This window comes from Olea europaea, unplaced genomic scaffold (assembly GCF_002742605.1).
Source record: "Olea europaea var. sylvestris unplaced genomic scaffold, O_europaea_v1 scaffold1422, whole genome shotgun sequence".
NCBI classification, from domain to species: domain Eukaryota; kingdom Viridiplantae; phylum Streptophyta; class Magnoliopsida; order Lamiales; family Oleaceae; genus Olea; species Olea europaea.
The window spans coordinates 17,082-22,620 of NW_019231751.1; the positions used below are offsets into that span (position 1 = coordinate 17,082).

Sequence of the window (5,539 nt, forward strand, 5' to 3'; positions counted from 1 at the left end):
ATTGCCTCGGCTATTTCTGAGGAGGTCGCCACAATGAGCTCGTCCATCCTCACCAGTTCTAAACCCCTCCCCGAACCAGATCTCCCCTCTGAGGCCATTCTTTCAAAATTTAAAAGCCTAAATAGGTACTGAAACTTACGAGTTTAGAGGTTTTCATAGCCGAAAAAGGTGTAAGGTTGCCGGAAGTTTAATTTTCTCGCCGAAATTGCTTAGAAAATGCCGAAAATCGCCAATGACCCAAGAGCAAAATATAGTGTTAGTTTCACAAGGGTAGAAAGCCTAAGAAAACCTCAGAGTCCCCCTTCTATAGAAAGACAAATCCGATCTCCATCGTCAAATTCAAATGCAATCAATCTAGGTCGTTCATCGCATCTTCAATCTAGGCCGTTGAAATGAAACGTCAGATTTGATCTACGCCCAAGATGTCGCTGTGACTTTCACGCTTGCTTGAAACGCGTCACCTCGGTTACAACTAGCTGTCAATAATAATTAGTAGCCGCAGCAGCCTTTTAGGAGAATGGGCATGGCACCCAACTGTCACCTTGAAAACACGCGAAGTTGTCAAATCATTTGACGTTTGAATCGCCTCGGATCGAGCTCCTCACTCAACTTTACAAACTTGGACGCACCTGATGCGAAGGCCCCTTTGGGTCATCGCCTTGGACGCTGCGTTACCTCCCATGCTTTACAAATTTTTAGCCATCTCCCAATGCGTCGGCCTTGTGGGTCAGCGCACCGGTGACAGATGAGCTCCTCCCTTAACTTTACAAAGCTTGGACGCAGCTGACGTGAAGGCCCCTTTGGGTCATTGCCTTGGACGCTGCGTTACCTCCCATGCTTTACAAAGTTTTAGCCATCTCCCAACGCGTCGACCTTGTGGGTCAGCGCACCGGTGACAGATGAGCTCCTCCCTCAACTTTACAAAGCTTGGACGCACCTGACACGACGGCCCCTTTGGGTCATTACCTCGAACGCTGCGTTCCCTCCCATGCTTTATAAAGTTTCAGCCATCTCCCAACGCGTCAGTCTGTGGGGTCAGCGCACCATATTCACGAAGCTTCGACGCACCTTACGCGAAGTTTCATGCTGGTTGACCGCCTCATACGTTACGCACAGTAACGAAACTTTGGCACGTCTGCCTGGGATTATAACCTCGATTACTACAACAGATCAACCCCCAAAACTCCCATGACTCGCGGCCCGGTCAGGAAAGCAAGTCCACGCAAGATATAAATATTCATACCTGGACTTGGGGGACCACTGTTACGCTTCGATCTTATACGCCTCGGAACGCGCAGCACCACATATTCCGACATGATAACGACCTGTCCGAAGTGTTTCCGAAGTGATATAGCGATTCCTACTACTGACCTGCCGAAGCACCTCGCCTCCGAGGTCGAGGTCAAGTGGACCCCGGTTAGAAGATCCGCCGCCAATTTCAGAAAGAGATTTGTGCCAAGATCCTTCCTGCACCTAAGGTTTCAATTGATTTGATGTCTCCATGAGGCTAGTTGATGTGACTTATCAATTTTATGTCAATTCAACTCAGAAGAAACAAACTGTCCGCCCACTCTACAGATGCGGCTGATTGTCGCCTATGAGCGGACGTCTCATACCGTCAGATGTATACACGCGTCCCACATCCAACGGTTCATACCACCTATAAATACACAAGGTTTGGCAAGAGGCAGAGGTAATGAAACTCTTACTACACAGCACTCCATAACAAGCTTATATATTTTCTCCTCCCCCTTTATCATTGATTTGCACAGCCCCTAGGTACTGTTCCGACCACTTAAACCTGACTTGACCGTCGGAGTGTATACGGCCGTCACCACCCCCGCTGGTTCCTGCCATGTACGTCTGACTATTCATTGATTGTGCGCAGGGAGGAATACGTGGCGTAGCTTTTAGTTGGCCACGTGGAAGGAGCAATTTTCGAGGTCAACAACCAATACCTACACTATCCGAAACCAAAATGTTTGATTCTTCACATATTACAAGCCCTTCTTTTAACTCAGTAATCACAATAGACGTTACACACGATGTACAAGATTTCCACGGTAGGGGCGAATGTTCTAAAAAGTGCTCATAGAAGCGAAGCACAGGCGAAAAGCCTAGTTTTGGTAGTAAAGGAGTTAACAGCCAAGTTGACCGCTTAATGCACGACTTCTAGCCTCCTAGGATTACTTTATTAATTTTTTTTTATTTACTTCCTTTTTAAAAGCCTTTTTATTTGACCTTAGTTTCAAATTTTTAAATGATTTTTTTTTATATAAAGAGTTAGATAATATTTAAATTACGATGCTATCTGCATTACGTAATTATGATTTTAAGACTCATCGTTTTGTTGAAAACTTTGAAAGCATATATGAAGTTACTATAAATTTATTAAGTAAGATTTGTCTAGTTGAAAGTTAAAATTATAAAATATAGTCCAACTTTTGCATTTCGAAAACTTAAAAATTGTATAATTGATTAATTGTTAAAATTATCGAGTGAATATAGTGATGCTACCAAAAATCGTACCTGATGATTTTCCGAGCTTGATGATTCTGGTTGATCACGATCGTGGTCTTCCGGTACCTGAAACAAAGGCAACGAGGTGTGTTCTCGTCGCCCCTCCGATGCTAAGTCAGAAAGGGAATTTTGTGCGTGAGGCTATGTGCTGGAGAACAATGAAAAAACGTACCTGAATAATGGTTCAAGGTTCTGTATTTATAGTAGTTAGTGACATTCTCCTAATTGGACTCAACTAGTTAGATGTCCTCATCTGTTGGAGTCCTGAATAGTTAAGGAGTTGGTTGAATTCCAGAATTATATGTGAGATAGGATTCTTGTGGGAGTTAAGATTCTTAATTGCGTAGGAATTCTAAAGGGTCAACCATCGTCAGTTGTGAGGGGAGCGCATGCCCGAGGACAAAATGTTTGCAATATGCGAAGCAGCATGAGATGTGGTCGGGCCTAGTGTCTCGAGGATGAACATGCTCGAGGACACCGCAGATGGATTTACAACTTTATCAAAAAATAATCGTCGGGATATGTGCTGATCGGGAATATTGGAAAATGTCACCATCATATAGTATACTATAATTTTAGATATTTGGTATATATTATTTTAACTAATAAATGATTTTTAGAATGATAAAAAATAAAAATAAAAAATATCTTTTAAATTCATAGGCTAAGCTCGTAAAGTTTGAAACTTGATCTCCATGCATCCCTAATCACACTTTACACATTCTAAAACATCGATTGTGTTATTGTATAGATTTCTACAACCCTAAATTTGCTTATATCCTCGATCGATGTCAATACATCTCTGTTGTCCATCAAGCTCACCAATCCCATGGTTAAAACTCCTCCCAATCTTTTTTATGCGCGACAACTAAGAGAAGACGATAACTTAACGTTTTTCCAATCTACTCAAAGTACAAGAAGAAATCATGGACCATCAGGACGATATACTTTTACAAGACCGTGCAAGTATATGATGATGTCCATTCTCACAAAAAATTCCCCACCACAAACGCATTTTATGGTGAATAATGTTGAATTTTAGTCCACAAGAAAAACTAAGAATTAATTTCCTCCAAAAGTGAAAATGTCAACCAGTAGAAATTTTATAATGAATGCACACTTAGTAATAGCAAACATATGAAAGATATACGACTTATGAAAGGTCGGGCAATCATTTTATATAACTTTCCATTTTTCTTTACCCCAAAAGAGGAAAGAGAGAGAGGGAGATCAATGCAAGGAACTAAATGACTAGAATTTCGTCTAAGTAAAAAAGGGAATAGGCGGTTCTAACAGCAAACTAGCTAACCAAAACATATTACATTAATAATGATTACCGAGAAGTGATGCAACCGGGCATTTGGTCTAGTGGTATGATTCTCGCTTCGGGTGCGAGAGGTCCCGAGTTCGATTCTCGGAATGCCCCAGCTCTTCTAATAATTCATTTTCCACATCCCTTTCACATAACAGTTAAATTTGGGCCAGGGAAACCTGGTTTTCATTCTCCGAATGCCCCATTATTTATTTATATATTTTTATTTTTTACAACGAAGCTCCTTTTATGGCCAGATGATAGTTCGATCTTCATTAATAAAGTCTTCAAAAAACATACAGGGTTGTTCAAAATAGAGGTGTTAAACCATTTAAGAAAGATAATCGCAAATAAACAAGATGTCAATACATTGATCATTGATGCTAGCGGCATGTTAATTTCTTTTAAAGAATGTAAACAATATTGGGAGTCTATTTCCCTTTTATACTAAAACTAACAATGTACGAGACATGTAAAATCTTAATGGCAAACTCTTGTTCAATACATTCGAAGGATGATAAATGCATATTACTCGCATGCTATATAAATACTAATTAATTGAGGTATACTTTTGAATAGTAAAATTGGGAGATTAATGAGATAAATCATGCAAATCATTTAAGTAAAAATGGAGCCATTAGTACTCAAGAAAAACTACTTAACGATCAAGCCAATAAAAAAGATTATTAAACAAATCATTTATCCAAACACAGCGAAATAAATTAATAGACAAAATTTTAGTACATTAGAAAAAGGTCACTAACCCAACAAAAATATTTTACAAATGCGTTTGCCGGGAGTCGAACCCGGGTCTATTGCTTGGAAGGCAATTATCCTAACCGTTGGACTACAAACGCCGTTGTTGTCAGAAGGGGGAATGTTTGATAAAATAAATTTCAAATGCATCCTCGAGCATAGTCCGATCTGCTTGCTGGGCTAACCCATGCAGCAGCACTTCAAGCTTTCAAAAGTTTGCAAGTAACGTCGCGCCACAATTTTTAATAAATTTTTTTTTTTTTTTAATCCCATGAAATGTTCATAACTTTTACACATTTATATATCAAACCTTTTTATCACATTCTTATTTTCATTTTCAGATTAACATAAATTATTATTGATTATGGTTTCTCTTCAAACTTTTATTTAAAATCCAGTTAAAAAATTTATTTACCCATTGTATTTTAAATAAGTATAACAAAATAAGATTGCAAAATGCAATTAAATATTTGGTCCTCATTTTAAAGCATTGTTAACAATAATTTTGGACGAAAATTATTGTTAAGTGCAAGATTTCTGATCAATGAAATGTTATAAATAAGAATGTGATGAAGAAAAAAGTCAAAAGTATGATAATGAATAAATACTAATGATTCGTATATGGTGCGAATATAACCGAAAGTGTCATATTAAGCCTTTCCAGCATCCATAAGGAAAGAAACACAAAAATCAATATGTCATGGACATTTGGTGTATTCAATTGGAACTTCTATAAACTTTTAAAAAGTTTTTAAAAGTTACGGGGTATTCAATTGAATTTTTTTTTTTTTTTTTTTTTTCCATAGTCATGAGGTATTGAAATAGATAGTAACTTTTGAAAAATTCTCTATTTACTGAATTTTTGGAGACTTTTTAGTGAAAAATATAAATAACAAATTAAAAAAAAAGAAAAAAAAAACTATTGTATGCTCTAAAATTTGTGAAGACCTC

At 38.1% G+C, this 5,539-nt stretch overlaps 2 non-coding genes across 2 annotated transcripts; one reads left to right on the top strand and one right to left on the bottom strand.

Annotated features, from left to right (window-relative positions):
• Positions 1 to 3,874: 3,874 nt before the first annotated feature.
• Positions 3,875 to 3,946, top strand: TRNAP-CGG. The gene has a single exon. It is a non-coding gene; the product is annotated as a tRNA-Pro (tRNA).
• Positions 3,947 to 4,617: 671 nt separating this feature from the next.
• Positions 4,618 to 4,689, bottom strand: TRNAG-UCC. The gene has a single exon. It is a non-coding gene; the product is annotated as a tRNA-Gly (tRNA).
• Positions 4,690 to 5,539: the final 850 nt, after the last annotated feature.